This window comes from Oryctolagus cuniculus, chromosome 7 (assembly GCF_964237555.1).
Source record: "Oryctolagus cuniculus chromosome 7, mOryCun1.1, whole genome shotgun sequence".
Taxonomy (NCBI): domain Eukaryota; kingdom Metazoa; phylum Chordata; class Mammalia; order Lagomorpha; family Leporidae; genus Oryctolagus; species Oryctolagus cuniculus.
This window is the reverse complement of record NC_091438.1, coordinates 126,356,509-126,372,277: the sequence shown is the minus strand read 5'-3', so window position 1 is coordinate 126,372,277 and position 15,769 is coordinate 126,356,509.

Genomic DNA, 15,769 nt, shown 5'->3' with positions numbered 1-15,769 from the left:
GGGAAGCAGAGCAGCCAAGATACACCAGCCCCCTGTTACGTGATGCCGATATCGCAAGCAGCTTGATCTGCTGCCCCACCATAGCAGCCCCGTGGAGTGGTCTTTTTTTTTTCTTTCTAAGATTTATTTTATTAATTTGAAAGAGCTAGGAGAGAGGTAGAGACAGAGACAGAGAGAGGTCTTCCATACCTTGGGGTGCAATCAAAGACAAGGTACGGCGAGGAGGTACAGGGTGCTGTGGGGCGTGGCCCAGGCACCGCAAGGCCTGGGGGAGCTGGGGGCATCAGGGGTGAGCGAAGTGAGGGTGGAGGGGTCCTGGGGAGGAAGGGGCAGAGAGGCCAGTGGGGCGCCCTAGGGTGCTCAGCAAGCCAGCTGCACCTCTGCTTCCAAATGACCCTCAGGTGCTCGGACTCCGCGCTGCCAACCGAACCCGCCGCCCCTCACTTCCCTGTCTTTTTTTAAGATTAATTTATTTATTTGAAAGGCAGAGATACAGAGAGAGAGACGTCTTCTGGGACCCCGTTCCCAGAAGACCGAGCCGCAGGGGCCCTTGGCTCTCCGTCCCACTAGGCGGATCCCTTCCAGATGACAGGGAGCCTGTCGGGGGCTGACTCTTCCTGGCCTGGCGGCTCCCCCTCTGAGCCTCCGGGGCCTGGAGGGGGCGGTGTGCGTCCTCTTCTCCTGGGCTCCGTCACACGGTGGGCGCTCCCTTGAGGTCTTGGTTGAAATAAACAGATGGGAGCCATTGGCGGAGGAGGCCAGGCCTCTCTTTCAGCCCCTGAGCCCCTGAGGCCCCACCAGATAGGAACCCTGGTCACACATTCCCCTCACACCCCATCCTGTTCAGTTCTGAACACCTGAGAGGTGCAACGCACAGCGGCTGGGGCTGGGCCTCCCCTAAGCCGGCTGTCCCCGAAGGCGGCTTTGACAGCTCCCACGGGGGTGTTTCCAGAAACTGGCAGGATGGGTGCAGCTCGCTGGGCTGCAATCAGGAGGTGAAGTGGTTGAGAGGCGTGGGTGTATCATTGCAGCCTGCCTGAGAAAAGGGCAGGAAGGTGGGGGCAAGAGGCAGACCTAGCCGAGCCTGGGATTTGCTGTGTGGCCTGGAGGATGTGGCAGCCCCTCTCTGGGCCTTGAGCTCCCTAACTGCCCGGAGGGGTGGTGTGCTCAGGTACCTTGAGCTCCCTAGCTGCCCGGAGGGGTGGTGTGCTCAGGTACCTTGGGATTCCTAGCTTCGGCTGATGTTGGCAGAGTCCCTCTGGGAGCCCAGGGGGTGGGGGGAGGGGTGGGGATAGTGCCCCAGGTGCTGTCCCCGTGCTCCGGAGTCCCCGAGTGTCCTCTGCCGTCCCCTGGACAGTGATTGATGGCCCCAACGGGCAGTTTCTCTGCTCGAGCTGCTGCAGTTGCTGAGCATATGTATTAATATTAATTGGGGCTAATTAGTTGGATAAATCAATCCACCCCCAGAGAGCAGCTGCCCCACCCTGGCTGATGAGGAGGGAGTCTGGGCTAATGGGGTTGTTGCGAAAATCAGCATGATGGAGCGGACTCCCGCGCGGAGCGTGCACGCAGGCCCCAGCTGTGCGCCGTGGGGGCGTGGGTTCCTTTACTGTAGACAAGGGCCTGCCTGCGTGTGCCTCCTGCTGGTGTTCCATTGTGTTGTGGCCGGGTGCGTGTCTGGCCATGTGCTGCTCGTGTCTGGATAGGAGCCTGTGGTGTGTGTGCGTCTGTCGGGTTACTGATTGGGGAACGGGCATCAGATATGTGTGGCTGAGTGTGTACACGTGGGGTTGTGTCTTGGACACAGTTGTGCGCATGTCTGGTGTACACGGGGATGCTTGGGCTGGATATCCTGTGCGTACCTAGCCCAGAGGAGGGGTGGGGCTGGGGTAAGCTCCCCTACGGCGCCTGCAGCCTCCCTTCTTGGCTCCCAGCTTCGAGGCTCTCAGCATCCAATTCTGTCCCCAGCAAAGCTGCACAGGTCTGCCCCGGGAACTTTCCCAGCTGGGTCACCCTCCACCAGGGACTGCTTCAAGACCTCAGGTGTCCAGTTTCATGTCCCGGAGGAGACACAGGTCAAACTCTTCCACAAGGTTGAGCCAGACAATTCCAATGTAGCTCTGTTCAGCAAGATACACCTTGGGCTCAACCCTGGGCACACAGTCACAAGACAGACGCCTCTGATGTCTGACCCAGACTGGTCTTCCAGAAGGTCCCAGCTGGGTGGGGGTGGTGGCACCTGCTGTGCAAACCACGCTGGGAGGCAGCTCGGCCACGTGGGATGAAGGCTGAGTTCCCAGGGAGCCGTGGGACTCAGCAGGAGGGGCGCCTTGCCCTATCCGGAGAGTGTTGTGTAGGGAAGGCTTCACAGACAGGCCGTGTGGGAGTCTTGCAGGATGTGTAGGAGTTCCCCAAAAGGGGTGGGGGAGGGAAAGGCCTGAGAAAAGGCGGTGGTATTTCTGTCGAACACACAGAAAATGATATTCATGGTGCCCGCTGGGGCTAACAGTGCTTCATCAAAAGCCATTGGCCGGGGTACTAGTAAAACCTCTGCCTGTAGTGCCAGCATCCCATATGGGTGCTGGGTTGAGTCCTGGCTGCTTCACTTCTGATCCAACTCCCTGCCAATGGCCTGAGAAAGCAGAGGAAAATGGCTCAAGTGCTTGGTCCCCTGCACCCATGTGTGAGACCCAGAGGAAGCTCCTGGCTTCGGCCTGGCCCAGACTTGGCCATTGTGGCCATTTGGAGAGTAAAGCAGTAAATGGAAGACCTCTTTCTCTTGGCCTCTCCCTCTCTCTCTCTCTGTAGCTCTGCCTTTCAAATAAATAAAATAAATCTAAAAAAAAAAAAAAAAACACATGGGGGAGGTGCTGTGGCGTAATGGGCTGAAGCCTCTGCCTGAAGCACCGGCATCCCACATAGGTGCCAGTTCAAGTCCCGGCTGTTCCACTTCTGATCCAGCTCTCTGCTATGGCCTGGGAAAGCAGTGGAGGATGGCGCAAGGACTTGGGCCCCTGCATGGGAGACCTGGAAAAAGCTCCTGGCTCTTGGCTTTGGATGAGTTCAGCTTCAGTTGTTGCAGCCATTTGGGGAGTGAACCAGTAGATGGAAGATCTCTCTCTCTCTCTCTCTCTCTCTCTCTCCCTCTACTTCTTTCTGTCTGTAACTCTACCTCTCAAATAAATACATAAAATATTTTTTAAAAATTTTAAAAAGAGCCATTGGCCAGTGGCAGTTCAGGCAGTGATGACCTGGGGTTAAGTCCAGACCCCCCCCCCCTTTATGACCTTGGGCAAGAGAGCTAGCTCTCGCGTCTGTTGCCTTTACTGGGGGAAATGGAAATAACAGGAGCATCTGGGCTGGGGTTTGTGTGGGGACTTCATGAAATGGCACAGGTGAAGGGCTTGGCACGGTGCCCAAGCACACAGGTGCTCTGTCATGTATGCATATCTGCATCCATGTGTGACCACATGCCCTATGCTCACAGTGAAAGCTTTGCAAGCCGTCCCGGTGAGAATGGCATTGCAACATTATTCTGAGGGAAACTGGGATTCAGTGTCTGATTCGGGTTTCACAAGATCTTAAAATCACCCAGGCTGCAGGGAAGAACTTGAGCTGGAGGGGAAGAAGCACGAGGCAGGGAGGCCAGTGAGGAGGCCGTCAAGATAACTGAGGGACAGGGAAGGGCCCAGGCAGCCAGGAGGCCGGGAGTAAGACGTGGAGGATGCAAAGGAGGCAGAACCACCAATGGGGAGTACACGAGGTCACTGGAGCAGCCTTTGCTGTGGGGTGTCCCAGTGTTTTCTTCTGCTATGAAATGAGAAAATAGCATGACCTATCTCTTAGGCTGTTGCAGTGTGTCCTGTTGGGAGCTGTGTTACGTAAAGAGCTCAGAATGGGGCCCGGCACCAGTGTCGTAACCCACCTTTTGTGTGAGTGCGTGTTCATTCATGTCCTATGAACTTGGGTACGAGGGAGGCGCCAGGCTGACTCAGAGGTTTGTTGCTTTGATGATGTGTTACCCACTGGGAAGTTCAAGAAAAAGAATAGGTTTGGCGGAAAGGGGATGAGTCCTGAGGCCTCCCTGGGTGTCTGGATGGGAGTGGCCTGGGTTGAAGAAAGGCATCCGAGGTCGCCCAGAGAAGTGAGCAGATGGCGAGAGAGGAGGCCACACCCCATGGGACACTGACTTTGTGGGAGACTGAGCAGCAACCCTGAGAGCCCTGAGCACTGAGGACCAGCCCAGGACCGTGCACTGAGCACGCAGCTGTGTGTGCTGCCGTATGTCCAGGGGAGCGTGTGCAGTGGGCCTGAGGGGGGTCACTGTTGGACTTCTGCTCACCCCATCCCATGTCTGCAGGAGCCGGACCCAGACCCACAGCTCATCCTGGAGCTGCCCCAACAAAGCTGGGCCAGAAGCCGTGGGCTGAATACCTGAGTCTGGGCAGTGGGCTTTGTGGTTACTTAGAGGAGGAGGGGCCCAGGGACACAGCCCAAGGCCAGGGCCTTGACTTGGAGTGGGATGCACCTGTCATTGATTTGCTTAGAGAAGCTGGTGGGGGGGGGCAGGTATAACTGTATGGTGCCATGGCTAGCTGGGGGCGGGGGCACAGGCCACTTCTTTTCTACACTGTGGCTGGGTGGCAAGAGGGGCTGGGGCAGCTGAGTGGCTTCCCCTGGCCACTTGTCTGGGCTCTCCAGTGCTGCCTTGTCTCTGAAGGTGTGCCAGGAGGTGAACTGCCTGGCAGAGTTCTAGGGGGAGTGTGAGGAGCAGCTGAAGGTGTTGAAGAAGTCAAGAAGAGTGGAGGGCCCTCTCTCTGGGGGCCCCATGAGCCTCAAGGATACCCATGACTACATGGTGAGCCCTGGGGTATAGATGCCAGACTGTGTGTGTGCACCCACGAACTGCTGAGCCCAGGAGCATCTGTGGACTGACAGCAGGCAAGTCACAGAGTCCAAGAATCTCAGCCAAAAGCCAGCAAGCTGGGATTTATGCTCAGCATTCTGGCTCCAAATCCCAACTCTCTAAAAGAGAACTACTTACTTGTTTTCCTTTTATTTGAAAAACAGAAAGAGATCTTTCATCCACTGGTTTGCTCACCCGAATGCCTGCAACAGCCAGGGCTAGGCCAGGTGGAAGCCAATCTGGATCTCCCACATGGGTGACAGTGACCCAAGTCCTTGGGCCGCTGTCTGCTATCGCCCAGGGTGCGCATCAGCAGGAAGCTGGATTGGAAGCAGAGAAGCCAGGACGACACAGCACTCCAATGTGACACGCAGGTGTTCCAAGCAGCAACTCTGACCTCTGTGTCAGACACTGCCCCAAACCCAAAGTCTTAACTACTGTGCTCTTCTGACCTTGGGATGCAATGCTGTGGCTCTGAGTGGGTGAGGGTGTTTGTGAGTTGGGGCAGAGTGCAATGAGGATCTACCAGCTTGACCACCAATAGCTGGAAGTGACATACCTTCCTCCTCCTCTTCCTCCCCCTCCTCCTCCTCCTCCTCCTTCTTCTTTTGACAGGCATAATTACACAGTGAGAGAGAGACAGAGAGAAAGGTCTTCCTTCTTCCGCTGGTTCACTCCCAAATGTCCACTACGGCCGGCGCGCTGCGCCAATCCGAAGCCAGGAGCCAGGTGCTTCTCCTGGTCTCCCATGTGGGTGCAGGGCCCAAGCACCTTGGCCATCCTCCACTGCACTCCCGGGCCATAGCAGAGAGATGGACTGGAAGAGGAGCAACCGGGACAGAACTGGTGCCCCAACCGGCACTAGAACCCAGAATACTGGTGCTGCAGGTTGAGGATTAGCCTAGTGAGCCATGGTGCTGGCCACTCCACTTCTGATTCAGCTCCCTGTTAATGCACCTGGGGAAGCTGTGGAAGATGGCCCAAGTGCTTGGGCCCCTGCAGCCACATGGGAGACCCAGAAGAAGACTGTGGCTCCTCCTGACTTTGTCCTGGTCCAGGCCTGGCCATTGTGGCCATTTGGGGAGTGAACTAATGGATGGAAGATTCTCTCTCTCTCTCTCTCTCTCTCTCTCTCCGTGTGTGTGTGTGTCCCCCCTCCCACATTTCAAATAAATAAAATCTTTAAAAAAAGGAGTAATGTCTGCAGCATTTCCTCTGCTTCCCTTAGCTGTGATTGCAGCCATCCCATCTATGGCCAGACCCTGAAGCCCTTGAACTTAAGAGGACATCTGGGGGCTCTTGTGGGTGAGGGAGCCCTCCTGCACAGGTGGCAGCAGCTGTGGACCAGCCAGCTTCTGTGGTGTCTGCAGCCTCCGGGCCACAGGGTTCTGCCTCAGATACTCACGGTGCTGTGGTGGGGTGGGCCCAGCCAAGGCTGCAGAATCTAGGGGCGCAGGGAGTCGGTGGGCCTCTGCACCCCATCAGTGTTCCTCCAGCACCGGCTTGGTATGAGAAGAAGGAAGTAAAGGCGAGTCCTGCCCTTGCCACACCCAGCTGCTTGGCAAAGCTTCCACTTGCTCATTACTTTATCAGTCATCCATCCATCCACACAGTTGCCCATCCTCAGGTTCTTTCCTCGCCCCCTCATCAGTCCTTACATCTGTCCAGCTGTCTGTCCTTCCTTCATCCTCTCAGGCTCCATCCCCCAGTTGCTTTCACCATTTATCCACTGTTCACTCTATTGAGCAAATGTTCATGGAGTGTTTACTCTGTGCCAGGCCCTGTACTAGCTGCCTGAGATGATACATTAGTGACAAAAGGTACAGCCATGCCAGCCCTGGAACAATTTATGTAGTCTTCCCTTTTGCTCATTCATTCATTCATCTATCAACCCACATTTGTATTTATCCATCTATATTTCCGCTAACACATCCATCTACCCACCATCCATCCATCCACCCACCATCCATCCATCCACCATCCATTCATCCACCCAGTATCCATCCACCCACCCATCCACTACACTCAGTACTCACACTATGGCCCCTGTATTGGGGACGTAGAACACACTCAGTCCGTGCTGTGACCTTAGATACCCAAGTGGGTTAATCAGGAATCGGTCAGGGAGGTGGGCCTGTGGCACAGCAGATCAGCTGCCACTTGGAAAGCCTGCATCTTCTATTGGAGTGCTGGTTCCAGTCACCTAATCCCTGCATGTTGCAGGGATTTTGGGAGTGAACCAGCAGATTGTATTTCTCTCTCTCTCTCTCCCACCCCTGCCCACACCACCACTCTGCCTTTCAAATAAATAAATAAATAAATAAATCTTTTTTTTTTTAAACAGGCAGAGTTAGACAGTGAGAGAGCGAGACCGAGAGAAAGGTCTTCCTTTTTCCGTTGGTTCACCCCCCAAATGGCTGCCACAGCCGACGCATTGCGCTGATCCGAAGCCAGGAGCCAGGTGCTTCTTCCTGGTCTCTCATGCGGGTGCAGGGCCCAAGCACTTGGGCCATCCTCCACTGCCTTCCTGAGCCACAGCAGAGAGCTGGACTGGAAGAGGAGCAACCGGGATAGAATCCGGCGCCTCAACCGGGACTAGAACCTGGTGTGCCGGAGCCGCTAGTGGAGGATTAGCCTAGTGAGCTGCGGCGCTGGCCAATAAATAAATCTTAAAAAAAAAAAAAAAAAAAAGTGGAGCAGCTGGGACTTGAACCAGCACTCCACAGACACCAGCACGGCAGGCAGTGGCTTTACCCACTACGCCACAGCTCTGGCCCAAAGTCATGTGACTGTCGCCCCATGGGAAAGGGCTTCTTGCTTCCCAGCTTTAATCTCTCCTCCTGGACTCTCGATGCCCTGCTCCATTTGAGTCTCCTATCAGCCGCCAAAGCTGCAGTGCTGTCTGCCAATCCCGCCTGTCTTCAACCTCTGCCCCAGGCTGCCCCAGTGCCTATTCCTTTGGCTCCGGTTGTGGCCCTGGGCCCCACCCTCTGAGGCCAGGCAGCTGGAGTCCCTAGAGTATGAAGGTGAGCGGTAGCTGCCTCCCTCTCGACCTCTGTGCAGTGACTGGTGGCTGGCCCCTTGGCCTGGGACGTGGCCCGGCAGACCCCACCATGCCCCCCATGCCCTTCAGGAAGGAGGTGAGCAGGTCAGGGAGTAGTTCTGGGGGCTCTTTCCTTTCCCTACCCCCTCCCATCTTTCCTTGTTGACCAGTCTGCCATTTGAGCATCCCCTGTGAAATCCCGCCATCCCTCCCCCCAGGGTGCAGTGAGCGAGAAGCCCACATGCTTAGTCCTGTTTGTTTCCCCCGACCTGCTGGGAGTCAGCTGCTTCAGTGGGACACCTCTTGGCTGTCTGGAGCCATAGCTGTGACTGCCCCGAGAGACTCCACCCTCTAGAGACCCAACACAAGCAGGCAGAATACTCGGCAGGCATGCCCGGAGAGCCTGGTGTCCAGTTCAGCTGGGCTTTGGACCCTTAGATAATGCTGGCCAAGTCACTTCTCTAGGCTTCAGTCTCCCCATCAGCTCAGTGACGAGGTTAGACCAGAAAACCGCTGCAGCTAGACCCTCCTAGCTCTGTGCGTGAGACTGTTCAACCACGTTTATTCTCAGCTATGTGCAGGGCTCTTTGTATTTCAGCCTCACTCTATGAAACGAGCATTGCTGCGCCCACAGAGGAGGGAGGAAATGCTGGGGGAGGGGAGTGGCTTGCCTGTGTCTGCACAGTTGGTGACCAGCAGAATTGGGTTTGGACCTGGCCCCATCGGACTGCAGGCCCCTCTCCACAGGGCGCGTGCTCTGCCTGCCGCTCAGCCAGCGTCTGTTCATCTGAATCTCTGTACCCCTCCCCACACCATCAACCTGTGGGTCCTTGGAGAGTCCCTGTGAATTCCTCCCTGGGTGAGGACAGCTATAGCCCAAGGCTCTGGTCCATTAGTCTGGCTCCTGGAGAGAATGAGGCTACCTTGTCCGCAGCCCGATCACCCTTCTGAGTCTGACCTGCCCCTTGTGTCCCCCAGGTGTATTCCAGGAAGCAGCCCTCTTGGATAGGCTGCTCGAAATCAGACGGCTACACTCAGCCGTCCCCAGCATGGTCAGGGCCGTGAAGCTCACCTCCAGGCTGCTCCAGGCTGCAGGACACCAGGTAGGCTCTCCTGGTCCTGGAGGAGAGAGGCCAGGCTGGCGAGCAGATGCTGAATTGGGTGTCCTTGGAGAGCAAGGAAGCAGTGTTTGAGTGTGGGCTGCTGAGATCCTTGTGCTTCCCCCTAAGCTTCCTGGAGGAGATCAGCGGGGCGGAGATGGGGGCAGGGTGGGCCCCACCTGAAAGGAAGGCATCTCAGGCACCCACTCTTGCACGTGGTCCCAGGCAGGTCTCTGATGCCTCCAACAGATGGCTGTATTTACCTGCCAGTATTACCCCTGCCAGTCCCAGCTGCCCCTCCCCTGCCCCCAGCGGCTTGGCCCAACCCCACTTCCTCTTTGAGAGCCACTGCTTGGCCACACACCTGTCATCTTGGGCCCGTCTATTTTTTAAAAAAGATTTATTTATATTTATATGTTCATTTATTTGAAAGGCAGAGTTAGAGAAAGAGAGAGAGAGAGAAAGAGGGAGAGAGAGAGATAGACCTTTTATCTTCTGTTTCACTCCCCACATGGCTGCAACGCCTGGGAGTTGACCAGGCTGAAGACAGGAGTCTGGAACTCCATGGGGTCTCCCACAGGGGTGTCAGGGACCCAGGTACTGGGGATCTTCTGTTGCTTTCCCAGGTGTGTTAATAGGGAACTGGATGGGAAGAGCAGCCGGGACAACACAGGCCCTTGGGCCAGGCTCTTAACCTCATTGAGCCTTAGTGTTCTACCTTGTGGCATGGCCTTGAAAGGCAAATAAATTCTCATATATTAAGCACTTGACACACCGGCTGGATCACAGTGGAGAATGCAGTAAATGAGGGGTCCTCTAACTCTGCATCTTTTTAATCTTTTATTTCTATGTATTTGTGAGGTGTGGTATCATAATTTGATCCGAGTATACAATGTGTAATGGTCAAATCAGGGTGGTTAGCATCTCCATCTCCTTAAACATTAAGCAGGCTTTTTAAACAATATTTCACAAACTATATATTTTTCCAAATGTTTATTTTTTAATTTATTTTCATCTACTTGAGTTGGGAGAGAGAGAGAGAGAGAGTGATATCTTCCGTCCACTTATTTGCTCCTAAATGCCTGCAACACGCAGAGCTAGGCCAGGCTGAAACCAGGAGCCAGGAGTGCACTCTGGATCATCCACATGGTGGCAGGGATCCAAGTACTGAACTATTACCCACGGCCTCCCAGGACGCATTAGCAGGAAGCCAGATGAGAGTAGCCAGGACTTGAACCGGCACTGTGATATCCCATATCATGTGGCATAAGCTGCGGCTTAACCTGCTATGCCATAATGCCCTACCCTAAACTGGTGTTTTGATTGATAAACAATGACACAATAAAAGTGAAATAAGTGAGACACACAGGAAAAAGACAAATACTGCATTTCTTTCTTCTGTGTGGGAGCTGAAAAGCAGATGGATGTGAGTGTAGAATAATGACTATTGGAGTCTGGGTTGCATGTGCTGTGCGGGGCTGAGGGAGTGAGCATGGCGGGAGAGGGGCCGACCACACATGCTGATTTGCCGGGGTGAGAGGAGATGAGTGGAGGGCTGGAGCATGCTCTCTTCAAGCCCTGGGGGATGCAGAGAGAACAGGGCAGGGGGAGGAGCTCCAGGCCCTCACTCGACCTCCGTGCCCTGCATCGAGTGTGCCATCCGACACCTGTTCTTGGGGGTCTGTTTGCCTGTGGAGGAGCCGCCTTCTGCTGAAGCTGTGTCTGTGGGATTCAGGCAAGAGGCGTAGTGGAAACAGGGTTGGGGGAGAGCAGGAGACAACCTGAGCCCTAGGAGGGAACCTGGTGGCCTGGGCTTGGGTGCCTGCAGCTAAGGGTGAGGCTGACGCTGCAAGTCACCCATGCAGGCCTGTTTTCAGGATGCACCTGTCCTGGGGTGGTAGAAGCACTCCTTTGGGTCTGAGCTCCCTCTGTGACTTATGTGTGCAAGGGAGTTGTGTGGGGGCTAAGGGGCAGGCCAGTGGCTTAAAGGCTGTCGCTGACCCAGGATGCAGCTGGTTCCTCAGAGCGGGGGACGTAGTGGACCCCAGCATGGAGATGGTGGTCAGCCCACTCTGCCGGCACACTCCCTCTGGTATTTCTTGGCCTGGCTCCTGAAGCTCACAGTGGGCGTGGGTGTGGGCATGGGCCTGGAGGGAAGGGGCTCGGAAGGGGAGGGGTGGGTCAGAGAGGAGGCTGTGGCCTAGAGAATGGTGGTGGCTCTGTGGCAGGGTGAAGGGAGGGTCAAAAAGGGGAAGAAGAGAGAAAGGAGAGGAGTGGGAGCTGTAAGAGAGGGCGAGTCCAGGGGAGAGGGCTTCAGGGAGGGGAAAGTATCTCAGAGGAAGGAAGGGGCGTTAGGGCTCAAGGCTTGCTGGGGTGGTGGGGGCTTGTTGGCGAGTGGAGGGCGCTGGTCAGTTGCTGAGTAGCGTGCCCTTCCTGGGCCCCCGCCCTGGGCAGCTGCTACTCCCTGGAGCTCCTGAGGTTGGTCTCCCCTTCTCATTCTACCTCGAGAATTCTTGAGCTAGCAAGATTTTTGTTTGCTTTTATTAAAGACTTATTTTATTTATTTGAAAGACAGAGTTCCAGAGAGAGAGAAGGAGAGACACACAGAGAGAGAGAGATCTTCCCTCCTCTGGTTCACTCCCCAAATAGCTGCAATGGCTGGGACTGGGCCAGTCCAAAGCCAAGAGCCAGGAGCTTATTTTGGGTCTCCTAAGTGGGTGAAGTTGTCCAAGGACTTGGGCTACCTTCCACTGATTTCCCAGGTGCATTTGCAGGGAGCTGAATCAGAAGTGGAGCAGGGGCTGGTGCTGTGGCACAGTAGGTTAAGCCTCTGCCTGTGGCACTGGCATCCCATATGGGTGCTAATTAAAGACCTTGCTGCTCCACTTCTAATCCAGCTCCCTGTTAGTGTGCCTGGGAAACCTGTGGAAGATGGTCCAAGTCCTTGGGCCCCTGCACCCATGTGGGAGACCTGGAAGAAGTTCTTGGCTCTTGGCTTTGGCCTGGCCCAGTCCTGGCCATTGCGGCCGTTTGGGGAGTGAACAAGTGGACGGAAGACCTCTCTTTCTCTGTCTCTCCCTCTCTGTGTCTATAACTTTGCCTCTCAAATAAATAAATCTAGAAGAGGAAGAAGAAGAAGAAGAGGAAGAGGAGGAGGAGGAGGAGGAGGAGGAGGAAGAAGAAATGGAACAGTTGGGTCTTTTACCCAGCTCCTGTATGGGATACTGGTGTTGTAGGTGACTGCTTAACCCATTGCACCACAACATCGGCCCCTAGCTAGAGTTTAAAAGAGATTCAAGGAGTTGGTTGAGAATCCTCGGGTCCAGCTCCCTCCCACAAGGGCATCTGCCGGTGGTAGGAACTGACAGGCACATGGCTGGAATCTGCAACCACTTGGCAGGGAAGGGTATTTATACTTCATAATTTTTTTTTTTTTTTTTGACAGGCAGAGTGGACAGTGAGAGAGAGAGACAGAGAGAGAAAGGTCTTCCTTTGCCGTTGGTTCACCCTCCAATGGCCGCCGCTGCAGCCGGCGCACCGCGCTGATCCGATGGCAGGAGCCAGGATCCAGGTGCTTTTCCTGGTCTCCCATGGGGTGCAGGGCCCAAGCACCTGGGCCATCCTCCACTGCACTCCCTGGCCATAGCAGAGAGCTGGCCTGGAAGAGGGGCAACCGGTACAGAATCCGGCGCCCCAACCGGGACTAGAACCCGGTGTGCCGGCGCCGCAAGGTGGAGGATTAGCCTATTGAGCCACGGCGCCGGCTATACTTCATAATTTTTTTTTTAAAGATGTATTTATTTTATTTGAAAGGCCAAGTTACAGTGAAAGAGGGAAAGACAGAGTGAGAGAGAAAAAGGGGGTGGGGAAAGAGAGAAAAGGAGAGAGAAAGAGAAAGAGGGAGGGAGAGAGAGAGAGAGAGAGCTTCCATCTTCTGGTTCACTCCCCAACAGCTGGGGTTCCTCCAAGCTGAAGCCAGGAGCCTGAAATTCTATCTGAGTCTCCTTGGTAGGGGCCCAAGCACCTGTGCCATTTTCTGCTGCTTTCCCAAGTGCATTAGCAGGGAGCTGGATCAGAAGTGGAGCAGCAGAACTTGAACCAGTGCTCATGGGATGCTGGCACTGCAGGCAACTACCACAATGAGGGTCCCTAAATTTTGTAATTTTTTCCCCTTTACATGTAGTTATTTATTTAAGAGACAGGAAGAGAGACAGAGAAAGAGCACCTCCACCTGCTGGTTCACTCCTCAAATGCACTGGCTGGGGCTGAAGCTGGGACCAGGCAAGCAATCCCGGTCTCTCATGTGGGTGTCAGGAAACCTATTACTTGAGCCAGCATGGCTGCCTCCTAGGCTGCCATTAGCAGGAAGCTGGAATGAGGAGCTGCAGCCAGCTTCAAACCAGGCATGCAGATGCGAGAGGTGGGCATCTCAACTGCTGGGCCAAATGCCACCCATGGGCTTTAGAATCGAATTAGAATTTTAGAATCGTGCCTGACCTTAGAGTTAAATTTAGATTTTAGATTGATATTGAGCTTGGGGCTAATTTAGGACTGGGGTTTGATTTGGAGCTGAGATCTGAGAAGTGAGCTAGAATAGGAGTTAGGTTAAGGTTGGGGCTGAAGTTGAGGTTAGGTTTTATTTGGGGCTGAGTTGAAGACTGAGGCTGGGGGCTGGCACTGTGGTACAGTGGGCTAAGCTGCCGTCTGCAGTGCCAGCATCCCATATGGGCACAGGTTTAAGTCCTGGCTACTCTACTTCCAATCCAGCTCTCTGCTATGGCCTGGGAAAGCAGTGGAAGATGGCCCAAGTGCTTGGGCCCCTGCACCCACATGGGAGACCCAGAAGAAACTCCTGGCTTCTAGCTTCAGATCAGCTCAGCTCTGGCCATTATGGTTATTTGGGGAGTGAACCAGTGGGATGGAAGACCTCTCTCTCTCTGGCTCTACCTCTCTTTAACTCTGTCTTTCAAATAAATAAAATAATAATTTTAAAAATATTTATTTATTTGAAAGTTAGAGCTACAGTGAAGAGGGACCAAGAGAGGAGAGAGGTCATCTATCTACTCCCAAAATGGTTGTAATGGCCAGGGCTGAGCCAGGCCAAAACCAGGAGCCAGGAGCTCCATCCAGGTCTCCCATGTGGGTACAGGGGCCTCCACCGCTTCCCCAGGCGCATTAGCAGGGAGCTGGAAAGAGTGGAGAGCTGGAACTTGAACTGGTGACCATATGGGATGCTGGCACTGCAGGCAGTGGCTAAACCCACTGTGCTACAGTGCCAGCCCCTGGCTATGTGTTCTTGAGAACCTTGGGCAGGCAAAGACACAGGTCATTCCCAGTTCATCAGCTTACAGCTTGTAAGCCGCAGGCCATGATTAGGGGCCCTGGGGATAATATCCCTAGTTGTATAAAAGGGGACCCTTCCAGAGTCTTCTTCATCCCCCCACCCTGCCCCAGACACCCAGGAGGCTGAGGGAGCGGCATGCAGCAGTGGGGGGATGCACACCTGGGAAGGCCTCAAGGGGTTGTGGGAGCTGGGCCAGCAGAGACCTGGGTGGTGACCCCTGCGGCCAGACAGGGGGCAGAGCTCTGGACTGGCCTCCGAGGAAGGCCAGCGGGACCCAGATGGGGAGACTTGGAAACCTAAGAAGCTAATCGAGTCCATCCCCCTGAAGCCAAGATGACCCATTGTCCCCAGGTCGCCATGGCCTGAGATTCTCCTCCTCACCCTTTCACCCGGCCCGTCCCCGGCATCAGCCTGAAGCGCTCACAGAGTGAGAGTCCTTCCTGGCCCGCAGCGCCTCACCCTCTCTGCCCTCCCACCCCTCAGTGTCCCTGTAGGGAAACCACCAAGCGTTCAGAGCCAAGTGGAAATCCCTGGACCTGGATGTGCTGCTGGCACCAGCCCTGGACCCCGCCTTCCGCATAGACTGTCCCACCACAGCGTCAGCTGACGGGGCCCTGGGTGCTGCTGGGGCCGAGTCTGGGAGTCCAGGAGCCCTGAGTCCTGCCACGGCCTCTGTGGCTTTGACCCCTGTCTCCATCCACATTTTTTTTTAAAGATTTATTTATTTTACTTACTTGGAAGTCATAGTTACACACACACACACACACACACACAGACACAAAGAGAGAGAGAGGAGAGGGAGAGACCTGTTCTCCGCTCACTCCCCAGCTGGCTGCAATGGCCAGGGTTGGGCCAGGCAGAAGCCCGGAGCCAGGAGCCAGGAACTTCCTCCAGGTCTCCTACAAGGGTGCAGGGGCCCAGACACCTGGGCCATCCTCCACTGCTTTTCCCAGGCTAGTAGCAGGGAGCTGAATTGGAAGTGGAGCAACCAGAATACGAAACTCATTTGGAATGCCAGTGTCGCAGGCAGCAGCTCTGCCAGCTGTACCGCAATACTAGCTCCTTCATTCACTTTTTAAGCATTTAAAGCACTTTTTTAAAACAGTTCTCTTTTTTTCTTAAATCTATTCCAATATTTTTCCTGTTTTTATTTTTATTTATTTATTTGAAAGGCACTGAGAAAAAGAGAGAGAGAAACAGACAGACACAGACACAGAGAGAATACCCGTCCACTGGTTCCCAAAGACCCCCAAGTACTTAAACCATTAACTGCTGCCTTCTAAGGTGGCCATTAGCAGGGAGCGGGATCAGAAATGGAGCCAGGACTCAAAGCTAGGCACTCTGATGTGGGATGGGGTGTCCCAAGTGGCCAAAGG